The 15,841-nt window shown below is 45.7% G+C and overlaps 1 long non-coding RNA gene across 1 annotated transcript; it reads left to right on the forward strand.

The window, feature by feature from the left end:
• The first annotated feature begins 7,286 nt into the window (after nucleotides 1-7,286).
• Nucleotides 7,287-15,575, forward strand: LOC309387172. Its single transcript, XR_014174550.1, has 3 exons — nucleotides 7,287-8,336; nucleotides 9,759-9,810; nucleotides 13,614-15,575. It is a non-coding gene; the product is annotated as an uncharacterized lncRNA (long non-coding RNA).
• The last annotated feature ends 266 nt before the right edge of the window (nucleotides 15,576-15,841 follow it).

A 15,841-nucleotide genomic window follows, 5' to 3' on the forward strand; every position in this document is an offset into this window, starting at 1 on the left:
GAGCCCACCGGAGAGGCGAACAGCGGATGCCCAGCATCCGTCACCTTTGGAAACGATCTAGGGCCGATACCAATTCTATAGCTGTCAGCCCGACTAAGACCAGATAGGAAGGCTAAAGCTACTGTAGAAAGTTAGCACCCACCCCTTTCCTAGAAGAATGAAATGTTCCAGGAAATATTAAAAAAGGCACAATATTATATTTCCGTTGATGAGAAAGGGAGAAACACGTTTTTAAAGACAAAGAGCAGCTCCCTGCAGCTTCCTTCCCTCCAGATACTTGGTGCCCATTCAACAAGACTGGGCCAGCCTATCTATAAGACAATTAGATCTTCAGCTCCAGGGGGATGGGATTAAGACATGACCCACCAGGACATAATAGGATTATCTATCAGCCGAGCTCACCACAAACATCTAGGAACATTACATCACCCTCCAAGTTTCAAACAAACCAGGGAGCTCAGACAACCTATGACCCCTGCATGGGAGTCTGACAGCAGCCAATAAAATACATTTCTTGAACAGGAGCAGGGCGCTCAAGGCAAGGTCCAAGAGAGGGTGTAAATAACCCTTTCTCTCTACTTCAGGGTGTCAAACTCAATTTCAATGAGGGCCACATCAGGATTGTGTTTGAGGATTGCTCCTGAGCTCGGCTTTGGGGCGTGATGCCCTCCTACGACCATCTACCAGCAAAAACGTAGCTTGGGTGGGCCACACGTACCACCCCCAGGCTCAATTTTTGACTGTAACAACCTCTGCCCTCTGCCAGCGAAAATGGAGCTCCGTTGGGCTGGAGGCCATCGTGGCAAAAACAGGGCCTGGGAGGGGCGTCCACAGCCCTCCCGAGCTCTGTTTTCTCTGGCAAAGGCACTGTGGGCTAGTCCTTTCCTGTTTCCAGGGCAGCCCTGCAGGCTATATTTAACAATCCTGCATGCCGGATCCGGCCCCCCAGGCCTTGAGTTTGGCACCCCTTGTTATGTACTGAAGTTCCCTGCCATAGACTTGCATTGCTGGCTCATGATTGGCTACGATGCGAGCAGCCTGCTGGCGGGAGAAATCAGCTACCTGATTGGTTAAGCGTCTGACAGCTCGAGTATAAAAGAGCTGTCGGCTGTCATTGCTTTGCTGTTTGCCGGTTCGAGGTTTGCCTTACAAATGAGCTGTTTGTCACTGGTAATAAAGGTTGTGTTCTCCCTACAGAACACTGGCGACGAAGGTGGGATTAGGTCTGAGGTAAAGGACAAAAGCGAAGTCACTGTTAGAGCTGTCTCAAGTCACCAAGTGACGAGACGTCGCTCAGAGCTGATTCTTTCTGATTCTTTCTGCCCGTCCTTCTCAGAATGGCTACCCAACCAGCATTCTCGGCATTTAGCCTGGCCACCAAAACATGGGAAGCTTACCTCGAACGGTTTGAGTGTTTCCTGGAGGCAAATGACTTCACTGGTTTGTCTAGTGGCCGTAAAAGAGGCTATTTCCTCAGTGCCTATGGCCACAAGATGTTCGGCACAGCCAGGGGTTTAGCAGCCCCTCAGTCAGTGCACTCAATACCCTGGGAGACGCTTTTGGAGAAGTTAAAAACCATTATTCTCCAACTCCCTCACACATGGCGAGACGCTATGCGTTCCGACAGAGTCCAGAGAGAAGGGGAATCCGTGTCGGACTACATGGCTTCCCTCAGGAACAGCGGCTCTACATTGCAACTTCCCTGTGCTGGACGATGCCCTGCTAGAAGAGCTGGTCTGTGGTATCATAGACCTCAGACTCCAGAGACGTTTGCTGGCACGAAAAGAGCTGACCCTTCAGGCAGCCGTGGATGAAGCCACGGCATACGAAATGTTGGATAAGTCCACCACGGAAATTCAAAAATTTCTGCCGCCAGCCATCCATGCCAGCAGGGGCCATGCTGTCCACTACGACAAGGTCAAGGATGAGGACCTCTCAGACATCGAGGAAGACATCAGCCGCCTCAACCTGACCGTCTGAAAGAAATGAATTCAAAGTGACTTTTTGCCTCAGCCTGGATGCCTCAGCTGTGGCGGGAACCATGCAAGGTCGGTTTGCAGGTTCAAAGCTGCCATCTGGCAGCGGTGTGACAGGAAGGGACATTTGGCCAAAGTGTGCAGGGCAGCTACGCCTTTCGCTGACCGGCCTCCTGAACGCACCTTACCAAGACAGCCCACGAAACAGGTTCCTAAACGCCACGAAGACTGTTTTGCCATAGCTGGTGACCATCAACATTCTGCGTGGGTCGTCAGCCATGCTTCCCTAGCAAAGCCAGCCCACAAAATTTACTTGACTGTCCGAATTGAGGGAGAGCCCTGCGAAATGGAAGTGGACACTGGCTCTTCCAAATCTCTTGTCTCATGGGCCACTATCAAACGGATAGTGTCCAGCCTTACTAAGGCTACACTTAAGCAGTGCCCCGTTCAGCTCAGGGACTATCAGGGACAACAAATTCCAATTGTGGGTTGCAGCACATTCCAAATTGCCAGCCACAATTTCCAGGGGCCTCTTCCCCTCATCATCGTCGATGGACAGCTGCCCAGCCTCCTAGGGCTGGACTGGTTCTCCACATTGGGGCTCAACGTTTCTGGCATCCATTCTATGGTTCCAGACTGTTCCGCCACTCTGGCCAGCGAGTTTGCAGACGTCTTTGAAGACTGGCTTGGTAAATATACGGGGTCACCCATTTCGTTTAATTTGGACCCCCGGGTGGCACCAATACGCCTTAAGCGTAGGAGAGGGCCATTTGCCCTACGGCCCAAGGTAGACTGTGAATTGGACAAATTAATTGCACAAGGGGTGTTAGAAGCAGTGGACCATTCCCCCTAACCCACTCCCTGGGTTGGGGGAATGTCTTTGCCAAGTTAGACTTGGCACAAGCCTACCAGAAGCTCCCGGTGGATGAGGCCACTGCCATGGCCCAGACCATTGTGACACACCAGGGGGGGGGGGCGTTTAAATGCAAAAGGTTACAGTTTGGAGTTAGCATAGCCCCGGGAATTTTTCAGAGCCTAATGGAGCGACTGCTCCAAGGGCTGCCTGGGGTAGTGCCCTATTTAGATGATGTGCTTTCCTCTGCCAGGGATCAAGCCGATCTCCTTGACAGGTTAAGGGCGGTCCTGCACAGATTTCGCGAGGCGGGGATTAAACTGAAGTGAGGGAAATGCAAGATAGGTGTCCCCAACGTAGAATTTTTAGGTTACCTCGTGGATGCCAAAGGCATCCACCCTACCCCGTCCAAAATAGAGGCTATCAAAAAAGCCCCCACACCCATATCTAAAGTGGAGCTGCAAGCCTTTCTGGGGCTTCTCAATTTTTATGTCATATTTTTGCCCCATAAGGCTTCCTTGGCTGCCCCTACACAGGCTTTTGGACTCTAAGACGCCCTGGCATTGGGGTTCTAAGGAAGCCCATGCTTTCAGGGCGCTTGAGGACGTCCTCACGTCCCAGTCACTGCTGGTCCAATACAGTGACCGCCTCCCTTTGGTTTTGGCATGCGATGCATCGCCCTTTGGCATTAGGGCTGTTCTGAGCCACGTCCTTCCTAATGGCTCACAAGCCCCAATTGCCTATTATTCCCGCACACTCTCATCTCCGGAAAGAAACTACAGTCAGCTAGACAAAGAGGCCCTAGCTGCTGTAGCAGGGGTCAAACGTTTTCACGACTATGTCTATGGTCGTTTTTTCCAATTGGTCACTGACCACAAACCCCTCTTGGGTCTTTTGGCAGGGGACCGCCAGAGCCCCCCAAATTTTGTCACCTGGGATGTCCAGGTGGACAGTTTTCATGGCTGCCTACAATTACCAGCTGCTCTATAGGCCGGGAAAGAATTTGGGGCATGCAGATGCCCTGTTGTTGACTCTGCCCCCACTGCCTCAGTCCTCCTAGTTGAGGAATTAGACATGCCAATATCCTCCTGGGATATTGCAAGGCTATCTGCAACAGACCCCGTTCTCTCCAAAGTGCTGGACTGGGTCCGCAGGGGGTGGCCGCAAGGGCCAGTTGGTCAGGAGCTCCAGCCTTTTTACATACACCAGCATGAGCTATTCGTTCTCAATGGATGCCTGCTGTGGGGAAACTGGGTAGTACCTCCCCACAAGTTTAGGGCGCCAATTTTGAGTTGCCTGCACACTGCTCACCCAGGAATTGTGCGCATGAAAGCACTGGGCAGGAGCTACGTGTGGTGGCCCAAAATTGACCAGCAGATAGAGGACTGGGTGGCCGCCTGTCAACAATGCCATTAGCCGAGGCCGGCTCCCCTGTCAGTGCCCATCAGAGAGTGGGAGATGCCCCGGGCTCCATTGGCACGAGTCCATTTGGACTTTGCTGGCCCATTCCTAGGGCAGAACTTTTTAATTGTAGTAGATGCCTACTCAAAGTGGGTGGAGCTGGTCCTCATGCCGTGCACCACTTTGGAGGCTGTCATAAAGGTGTTGGGAAGGCTTTTTGCAACTCATGGGCTGCCAGACGTGGTGGTGTCCGACAACAGGCCCCAGTTCACGTTGGCACCCTTCCAAATGTTCCTAGGACAGCTAGGCATATGACATGCGACCACGGCTCTGTTTCACCCAGCTGGCAATGGCCAGGCGGAGTGGATCGTCCGGTCTGCTAAGGAGGCATTGGGCCGCCTGGGGACAGGAAATTGGCACAACAAATTGTCCCAATACCTCCTGGCACAACACACAACACCGTGCCCGGTCGCCAACCAAAGCCCAGCAGAACGGCTGATGGGGCGCCAGCTCCGGACAACCCTGGACCGGCTGCACCCCAGCTATGTATCAGAGAAAAGCCCCAACACAGACAACAGAACCCAAGCCCTTAATGGAGGAGACCTGGTCTACGCCCAAAACTATGGGGCTAAACCGAGGTGGCTGCCTGGACAGATAGTACAGCTAACTGGACCCTACTCTTATAGGTCCAGCTCGACGATGGGAGGGAGTGGCGCCGACACATTAACCAGCTTCGCCGAAGATCGACCGGTGCCGCAGATCACCAACCAGGGCAGGCCAAATCCTACCCTGATGAACTAATGCCGCTAGAAGCCGCTCCCGGGACTTGCCCCGACACACTCTCATCGCCTGCGCTACTTGGCAGTCCAGTTGGTCCAGCTGAGGTCACTCTTCCTGCCGTCTCGGCCGCTCAGTCTCCAGCAGTTCCACAGGCCCAGCCAGCAGAGACTCCTCCTCTGACCGCTGCCCCTGAACTAAGACGATCAGGGCGGAGCCGACACCGGCCGGTGAACTTGGAGGACTACGCATGTGCTAACTGGGAGGAGAGGGGTATTATATACTAAAGTTCCCTGCCATAGACTTGCATTGCTGGCTCATGATTGGCTACGACGCGAGCAGCCTGCTGGCGGGAGAAATCAGCTACCTGATTGGTTAAGCCTCTGACAGCTCGAGTATAAAAGAGCTGTCAGCTGTCATTGCTTTGCTGTTTGCCGGTTCGAGGTTTGCCTTACATATGAGCTGTTTGTCACTGTTAATAAAGGTTGTGTTAGCTTCAACCTGCCTTGCCTCAGTCCCTGTCTGCCTCGTTCTCCCTACAGAACACCCCTGCTCTACTCCATGTGTTCCGATGCACCCGGACTTCAAGCCCATGTGGTCCTGTTCATCAATAAACCATCTTTCCAATCAGCCTCCATGTTTCCAGTGTCTTTCTCTCCACTTGGAACTGAACCCAGAGGGGTATTTCTTCCAACCAGTGGTGGGTTCCAGATCCTGTTGCAACCGGTACAGTGCAACAGGGCCAGGTGTCCACCATATGGATGTGCACAGCACACACACGCGGCACACACATGCATACTTACCACCCGTGATGCTCCAGCTGCTCGACGGAGCATCGTGCAGGTGCCGTACGCTGTTTGCGTGTGCGGAAGCTCCCAAAACTTCTAATAACGATAAGGAGCACGGGTGGGCAGGTGAGCCCTCCGGAGCATCGTACCGGAACAGTACCTGGTGCTCCCGGCAGGCACTGTTATGCCCGTACCAGGGTGTACCGGTCGTAACCCATCACTGCTTCCAACACTACTTTTATTAAGACATACTATAACAGAACTTGTGAGTCTGACTGTGTTGTACTTTCTTGTGCTGTCCCTTATTCTTCTAATAATTCAGTGAATAAGGAAGGCATCTGATAACATTTTCAAGTTCCAGGCCTTAAAAAACCTTCCACACTTTTTGCTTTAGTCATAATTCCTGCATACATCCACCACAGTTTTGCCAGTTTTACAATCAATTCACTGGTTTATTGAACATATTTGGGGGGAAAAAATGTTTCATAGCCAGGAGATGATTTTGTTGAAGGGTATTTCTTACTTGAAGCACTAGGAACAATTTAAATAAGGATCTGAAATCCATATGCATTTCTACCACTAAATCAAGATTTGCATTATCATGTACAAACGTTTAGGAGAACTGTTTCAACAAAACATGCATTTTGCTTGGCATGTACTCCCTCTTCTTCTGTCTCATATTCATTTGCCAAATTAAAGTAAGACTATGCTTGTTCCATAATGCATCTGCTAATCATCAAAGAGTCACAAAACACTTTGTTGTTTCCCCAGATCATAAATCTCCATCGAAAGGAGACTGTTCCTTTCAAAACATACATCTGAGGTTCTCTCTAATCAAAACCATTCTTTTGTGCAACATAAGTTAATTGGCATGACTGCAAGTCACATTTAAAGCCAGGAATTAGGACATCTTTTGCTAGCTTTTCAGTAGTTTTCTCTTTGGGTTCTTCCAGATCCTCATAGTTTCCATTAAACCAAGAGATTTAACCGATTAACAGAGCTGTAAGGGACCTTGTAGGTCATCTAGTCCAACCCACTCCCCACCCACTCACCCCCTCAAGCAGGAGACCCTACACCATTTCTGACAAATGGCAGTCCAATCTCTTTTTGAAAGTCTCAAGTGATGAAGCCCCCACAAAGATAGTCAGTTTTGCCATTAATTTTTCAACCTGTAATATCCTTGGAAATAAAGAAAGCAGGTCCCATTAAACGGGGGACTTATTTTAACCAAATATTCTACCCTTGATGTTAAAAAGAGTAAAGGGCCCAATTCAAATTTATATGACCCTGTATGCTCTTAGAGCTGTTCTGTTTTATCCCCGAAAGCGTTTAATGTTGTTTTTTTAACATGTAATCAAAGGAGAAATGATCACAAAAAAGGCTGGAAACCGGATTTTGCGCTCGTTGTGTATTTTTTAAAATTACTTCGAAAGCATGCATGGCTTAAATCAGCATTGTTCAAACTTCAAAGATGTGTGGATTTCAACTCCCAGAATTCCTTTGGACTCCAATTATTAAACAAACGAAAATATCTATGCAGGAACTACAGCTATTGCAAAAAAAATATTATGCATTTCTCTATGTTCTGTTCTGTGGTTCGAGGACCGTTAATAAGGGGCGGAGAGAGCGCCATCCGTGGCTGGCACAGTCCTTATTCTTCTTTCGCTTATTGCAGAGGAAAGGGAAGGAGGGTTCGCCCAACTCTCCACGTGCAGGTTTAGAGGGACGGGCCAAGGGTCTTCCTCTCCTTTAACTTCTCGCCTTTGCACCCCCGCCGCCCTGGCAATGGTACGGCCTGGAGCAAAGCATAAAGGGAACCGAAGGCAGAGGAGGGCGTCCTTCTCTTTCTGGCGCGCAGCGGGGTTGTCGCGGCGGTTATGGAGGTAAGCAAAGCGGGTGAGGAAAGATCTGCAGGCCGAGGTGAGGCGGGCAGCCTGCATTGGCCACCCAACTGGTGGAGCCTGAGAGAGAAGATGGAGAAGAGAGCGCGTAGAGCAAGACTGTCTTTAGGGCCGAGGAAAGCTAAGAAACCGCTCTGGTAACTTTGCACTGCAACTCCTGGCGCCTCGGGATCGGGGAAAGGCGCATTGCAAACCTCGTCCCACCTTCCCGCCGCCGCCGCCGCTTCAACCGCTCGATGCAGCGTGCCGTTAAATCTTAAGTCGGCGCAAAATGAGAAGGGGAAAAAAATTCGGGCGGGCAGATCCTGAGGTAGAGAAGAAAACGTGCTTCCGTTTCTCCAAGGCAGAGGTGTCCAACCATTGCCACTTGTGGACTTCAACTCCCAGAGTTCCTCAGCCAGCAAAGCTGGCTGCGGAACTCTGGGAGTTGAAGTCCACAAGTGTTAAGGTGGCCAAGATTGAAGACCCCCTGCTCTAAAGCAACGAAACGCCCCGGGATAGAAGCGCGGCGAAAGCCTTGGCGGGTTCCCGGACAGAAGTGAGAATGCGAGGACGACTTCCGGCGCCCTTCGTGACGTTGCGCTGGAAAGGCGCGTGCATGGCCGCCGATTGTGAAGCGCGAGACCCGTAGAAGCACGTGGTGAGTCTGAATTCAACGGGAAGACCTTGCGTCCGCCTGGTTTAGACGGGAGGGGGGGGGGGCGGCAAACATAGCAACTTTTAAGACTCGTTGACTTCAAATCCCAGAATTCTGGGAGTTGAAATCCACGAGTCTTAAAAGTTAACAACTTTGGGGACCTCTGTTTTAGACCCTTGGCTCTGCATGTATAATGCATCTATGTGATTGATTGATTTATTGCTTGGGCAGACATTATTCCAAGTGCCTTTTACTTAAATTGATGCCTTTCTGATGAGTTGAGCCTCAGCAATAATTCTCAACCCTAACAAGTGTTTAAGATACTTGGACTCCAACTCCCAGATTCCACAGCTGGTATGCCGATTGAGGAATTCTGGGAATAGTGAACGTCCCTGCGTCTTAAAAGAGTTGAGAAACATTGAGCTACAGCTTCACATTTTCTTGGCAGTGAGTATGGCACTCTTGATAAACTCCATGCACAAAGCAATGGCTTTTTTTTTCTGCATGATTTTTAAGCATGTAAAATACACATGTATTTGTGCAGTTAATTTCTGTTCTTGCCTTTAGTGTTGCCCATTCGTTTTGGTTGCTAATGAATGTGGTGTCAGAAAAGGCATAAAGCAAGTTTCCCCTATTGCAGCCTTTTTCTTTACAACACTTAAGGATTATTCCTTTGGAGTTTGCCGCGTATGGAACAAAACTGTTTATTCTAAAACAAAGGTAACTTTATGCTATTGTGTAAGTTGCTTTAAAAATAATGCTATATGTATATTTTAAAAAAAATTGCTTTTGGAAACATTTCCTGGTGCAGTTGATAAAGTATAATCTGTTCCATGCTAGGATCACTGAGAGGAACAAATGATTGAAAAAGGTCCCCAGCCAATCCTCAGCATTTCACATATACCCTTGCATGCCCTGAATCACTTTCTCCCCCCCACCCCTCCCGCTTTGAATCTGGATCACTGTACATTCATTTTGGAGCCAGAAAATAATAAGGAAAGCAATTGTCCACTTTTACTGAAAAATATTATGATATAGTGATTAGGATTTTGGAACAGAAGATTCAAGAACCTACTTGTCCACATTAATTATATAGCAAGGGTTGTTGAGAGAAAATGATGTAAGTGCTTAGTGTAGAACACCTGTTCACAGAGGAAAACTAACAGTAAACAAATTTGTTTCCCTGAAGAAATTACTTTCATAGTAGGCTACTTGCTTGGGTGGCTCCTTAAGCAGCACTCCATAGTTGTTTTCTATATTAATATTAATATATTAATATTTGGGGTTCCACTAAGGAGGCAACAAGATTCCTTTCTCTTCTCTCCCTTTAACTCAGGTTGTAACTGAGATTTTATTACTACAATAGAATGTTTGCAGCAATACCAGTAATGATCAAAATATTTACTTTTTTGGTTTGTTTTTCAGATGTTAGCAGAAAAAGCTGCCATTTTGAATGAAAACAATTCTTAGGATGCAGGTATGGATCCTACAAAAGCTTTATTTATTATCAGATAATAGATTAAAAATTAGAATTTCAGGATGTAAAATTTTGCCTTTGTGTTGCCCATTCACACTGCCTTTGGTGAATGTGGTGTCAGAAAAGGCATATATCAACTCTAGTTGTCATGTTTCATGAGTGGATTATTCATTTTTCTCTGCATTTCAGCTAGAACATACTCCTTTGAAGATGGTCATTCAGCATTTGCAGGGGATAGTTACATATTTAAAATTTGCATTAGTTCATTGATTTATATGATCTTTATTCTTTGTCTCAAGTCAGAATATATCTGAAATATGTCTATTTTGTTCCTATGGTTTTTATTTCATTTATATTTTGGCCTGCAATTAATATCATTATTGTAATTTTTTTCAAAGAATATCCATGCTTGGAAATTATTTTTACATTGACAGCTTGTGCTTTTATACCGTTATAAACATGTATTATTCTTTGTGAACATTGTACAGCTAAGATGACCGATGGATTCTTTTGACCTTTCTATCTTTTAAATATATACTGTATTTTTCGGAGTATAAAACACACCTAGATTTTAGAGGAGGAAAACAAGGAAAAAAGTATTCTGAACCAAATGGTGTAATATATTATTTAATAAAATGCCAGTATAGCAGAATTTTTACAACCATGTATACTTTTTACAATTATGTAAAGCCAACAGCAGTATTAAGAACTATCATCACTGTCATTAACAAAAGAGGAGAGACTTGAAGGTTCAAGCACTTCTCTAATTTTCTGTTAACCCCAAGAACTCATCATCGTCACTGGTGTCAGAATTTAGGAAGCTCAGTTGCTCACAATCATTTTTTTCTTCGCTACCTTCATAAATGTTATCATCTTCAGTTCCATCTAAGGCATTGCTAATGCCACATTTTTTGAAGGATTATGTAACAGTTTCATCCTTCATTGAGTTCCATGAGGTTTTCACCCATTCACAAACTTGAGTGATACTGGGCCCCCTCATTAATCCAGAGGGTGTCAGAGCATGATTACCAGCAGCCATCCATTTGTTCCACTCTTCTCGCATGTAAACTTTGAATGGCTTGTTGATAGAAAAATCAAGAGGTTGCAACTGGCTGGTAAGATCCCCAGGAATTACAGCTAGATTGGTCTTCACTTCTTTGAATTTTTTCTTAGTGTTGTCAGTAATATGTGCTCTAAAGTGGTCAAGCACTAATAAAGCTGGCTTTTTCAGAAGCCCTCTGGGATGTTTGGACCACACTTGGACCACAATCCATACTTTCATGCCATGCTCATCCATCCATCCTTTTTCATGGACATGCACAACAAAACCTCTTGGAATCACTTCTTTTGGGAAGGTTTTCCTTTTAAATATTAACATTGGTGCCAATTTGGTGCCATCTGCCCAGCAGGACAACACAGCTGTGTAATGTGTCTTCTCATGTCATAGTTTTTACAGTTATGCTTTTGGCACCTTTGACATCAACAGTCCTGTTTGATGGCACATCAAAAGTTAGTGGGACTTCATCCATATTCCTGATCTGGCCAATCTCAAAATTATTTCTCCTGGAATCTATCACAAAAGTATGAAAAGACAGAATCTTAGCCTCATACTCTTTTGGCATTCTTTGCGCAATTCTAGTTTTGGAGCGCATAGCAAGGCCACATCACCTCATAAATCTGAAGCACCACGATGGTGTTCCACTAAAATCCTGAATGGCTTTCCATGTAGCAATGCGTTTGGCTTCATACATCACTGTTTTTGTGGTGACTGTGAAGCCACTGTTCTGGTGACTTGTGATCCAGTCTCTCATTTCCTCCTCTAACTCTGGCCACTTTGCAGGAAGCCCACGAAAGTTGTGCTTGCTTTTATCTTTTACCTTTTGCAGCTTCTCCACCTGTTTCTTCCACTCTCTTATCATCTTTTCAGTTGGAGGTGATCCAAAATGTTTCTCTGCTGCTCTGCTTCCATGTTCCTCAGCATATTTCAAGACTTCCAGCTTGAAAGAGATTGTATATGCCTGCCTTTTGGGCTTTGACATTTTTCTGCAAGAAAGAACAATAATGTGTCATTTATAACAATACAGTGCACTGTAGCTGAAACCACATTCATACACACACAGATCATTACACCCTCCCCCTAAATAATATGCCTTAGCCTTAACCCCAACCTGCAAACAGGCAATAAGCCTTAAACCTTAAAACAATAAGCCAAACCCATTGCAAAAGTACTGACAGCTTTAAGACCTGTTGACTTCAACTCTCAGAATTCCTCCTCCAGTCATGTTACCTCAGGATTTCTGGAACTTACCGGTAAAGTCCACAAGTCTTACAGCTGCCACATTTGAAGACCCTAACCAGTGCTTACCTGTGTGGTGTCTCAGGAGCAGGTGGCAGACTTCTCCAGGCAGCGTTGTCTGGAGCGTCGGCAGGCGGCTTATCCAGGCAGCAGTGGGGCAGTGGCTTTGATTTTGCCCGGGAGCAGGTCAAGCTCCTTCGGCAGCAGCGAGGCGGTGGCGGCTTTAAAATATGGCAGAACTGCCATATAACAGTGGCATCATTTTGCTGCATTTTTGTAAGCTTAAGAGTCTTTCCAGTCAGCTGAATTTAGCTTTACAGGTTCTCTGTCAGTTCTTTCTTGGTTTTTAACCATTTCTGCCTACCCATTTCGTTGCCTGACTTTCTCATTTTGGTCTTCCACTGCAAATATAATCCTTTTCTAAACATGCACACACTCCCTATGCTTCAAGTAACATCAAAAATTTCCTTCTTCCATCAATGTATGCATTTGTCATGCTTGGGATGGAATATGCAGCAAAGCCTCCTATGAGACTATTTGGAAAAGAGCCAGTAAATTTAATAGAACTGCTATTACATTTGCCCTTTAGGAAGACAAGAAAAAGAATCTAGCAGACAACAAAAGGTGACTAAATTATGCAGCAAGACTGTGAAAGATGGAATCTGAGTCTTTGGAAGTTGTATTTTGCTGTGCTGGAATTTGTAGTTCAGCACCATTTTTAGAGCCACTGATTCCCCATTCTTACTCTGTTTACTTTAGCTTGTGGAGGAAGCAGATGGCCTTTGGTTTCAGCTACTCCTGCAGACATAACACCAGCCTCTTTGGAGTTCATTGCTGCATTCTGCCATTGTTTCTACTGACATAGATAGGCAGAATTAGGACTTGGTGAGAACAAGTATCTTACTGCAGAGGACAACTAAAAGGAAAATGGGGCAGCCTTGTGGGACAAGGGCAGTGTGTATATACATACACACATATTAGTCAGTGGTGGTTCCGGATCCCATTGCAACCGGTATGCTGTGGCGGGGCCGGGTGTCCACCACATACACATGTGCTGCGCATGCATGCGCACCCACCGCCCTGTGACGCTGCAGTTGCTCGGCGGAGTGTCGCGCAGGAGCTGTACACTGCGTGCACATGCGCAAATGGCCTGGTTAGCTCAAATACAGGTAAGGAACATGGGCAGGCTCTCCAAAGCACCATTCCGGTACGGTGCCTGCTGCTCCCAGAAGGCACCGGTACGCCCATACTGGGCGTACCTGCCGGAACCCACCACTGATACTAGTAATCTTTGCCATGCTTTAGTGATTGACTTGTGGGGGGGGGGGGTTGGGGGGGATATTGGTTCAAACACCAGCATGATGCATTATCTTCAACTGGAATCAAGTTCAAAATTGATCTCAATACAATAATACTTTAAAAAACAGCTTATATATATATATACTGGTTGTTTTCAATAAATATTTTGTATGCTACTGAGTGAATGCATTTTTTCTGTTCCCTGTAGTTATAGAATGACTGAACCAGAAAGTAAGAAAGAGAAGATGGCCTTTTTGTATAAATACTGGCAAAACAACCATTGTTCTGAGGCAGCTTCACAGCAACTCTACACTAGACCTACAACACAATGCAAGAAGAGTGTTGTGGCATCTTTTAAACCTACAAATTCATTACCCAAGGGGAGGGTGGGGAAACTTGAAAGAGGTATCCAACCAAAATTCTGGACATGCTACATCATTGACACCTTTCATCATCATCAAATGCTCCCAAACTGAAGGAGGACACCACCCACCCAGTAACATATTCCCTGGGATCAATTTTAATTGCAAAGAGAAAACAGACAATAGACACTCATTCCTCCATGTCGATATAAGGAGACTAGACAACGGAGCATTAGAAACCTGTGTCTGCTGCAAACCGATACACATGGACTACAGCCTCCCAACCACCCCATCTCACACAAAAGAAACTGTCCAGACCCTGTTCAGAAGGGCCAGGACACACTGCAGCACCTCAATACTAAAAAGCAGAAGAGAAACGGCTGGTCGATGTCTTTCTTTGTAATGGCTATCCAAAAAACTTCATATTCCAGCACACAGCAGCCACGCCACATGGCCAATTGTTTTGGCTTTGTTTTTAAAGCTGATTGATGAAAAAAGTATACCAAGTTTCAGCATTGAACAATTTTGGCTGTTGGGCTTGGCGGCCTTCTGTAATTTAAAAGGTTTCTATGAATATGGCTACTATAGGTTGCAGTACTGTTTATAAAACCACTTACTTTTGATTGCACTAAGGATCCTGAAATAAACTATTTGTTTTATCTGTTAACTTGTTGGATTTCGGTCAGTAACTAAGTTAATACTTATCTGTCCATTTAATAAGAGTTCAGAGTTATGATCTCTGAAAAAGTGGTTTAAAAACTGTTCCTTGTACTTGTTGAGCTGCCCCTCACAATCAAATAATTGCAAATTGGGTGTTAGGGCAAACCAGCTTGCATTTACGACTGGTTGAAGTATCCTGCAGTCACATGATTGCAATTTGTAATCTTGCCAATTTCTAGGAAGCTGGATTCACTTAATGACCATGTTATTCACTTGATTGCTGCAAAAATTATGAAATTATGTCTGACTCAGTTTATGACCTCAATTGCTTACAACAAAAATTCTGGTTCCAACTGTAAGTCAAGGACTCTATCTCTTGTCATTGCAAGAAATAGAGCTGGAAATTAGTTCTTAAAATGGCTCAGTTGTGAAAACAAATTCAACCCATGATTTTTGGAGTCTAGTTAAATCATAAAAGTTTCTTTCATTAGGAAATAATGCAAATATGTAATTTTATTTTTGATCAGCGTATTTGCATGAATTACTTGTCTTGGCATTAAAATTTAGAGAGTTAGAAAATGGAAAACATTAACTGAGGAGCATCTGGGTAACTGCTTGCAAGCTGTGATCTCATATACTCCTAATTACACTAAGCATGTGGATGACTCGCAGTGTCAATCCACGTTAGTCACTTGGGACTATGTATTTCCAGAACTGCACATCTGTTGTATGTAGGGAAATATAAATGTACAGATGATTATATATGAAGTCTCCGCACACACAACAGCTAGCATTGGGTAGTCTGCCCAAATAAAAACAAGTTCATGTCACATCTTTTAGTCTGCCTGCAGAATGAAATGCAATTGTTCTGGGCAGAGCTAACCCAAGGGGAAACTTAAGTGAAATGAAAAAGCCAGGACAGGTTTCCTTGACAACAATGTGTGCAGGCATAAGTGACAGCTTGGGGCAGAAGGAAATGGCGGGGAAAGGGCGAGTGTGGATATGCTATTCTGAGATCTTGTTCCTTAGTGCTGAGACTATTGCAATAAGAAATTTCGGCCAATGTGTGGCAGAGCATTGAGGGAATTACAAGATGGAAGATGGACATGCATGCCATGCAAAGAGTTGGAAAGGAATGATACATGCCAGCCTTAACTCGCTTTCTAACATTACTCCATTTTTTTTCTTTTTTTCTTTTATTAAAGCCTCTAGTGATCTAGGTAGTTATGGCCCTATAAATTGTCACAAATTGAGCTGCAAGTATTGCAGGCTATTTTTGTAATGCTGAAGGAAACGGGCAGTCAGTAGTGGCTTCTGCAGCAGTGCCAACTATCCGATCCAGTGAAACTAGTTAAATATCTGGTAGGGCAACTTCAGGAAGAAACGTCAGGACCTTCAGAAGCAGAGCCCCTTT

This window comes from Natrix helvetica (assembly GCF_964273705.1).
Source record: "Natrix helvetica genome assembly, chromosome: 2".
NCBI classification, from domain to species: domain Eukaryota; kingdom Metazoa; phylum Chordata; class Lepidosauria; order Squamata; family Natricidae; genus Natrix; species Natrix helvetica.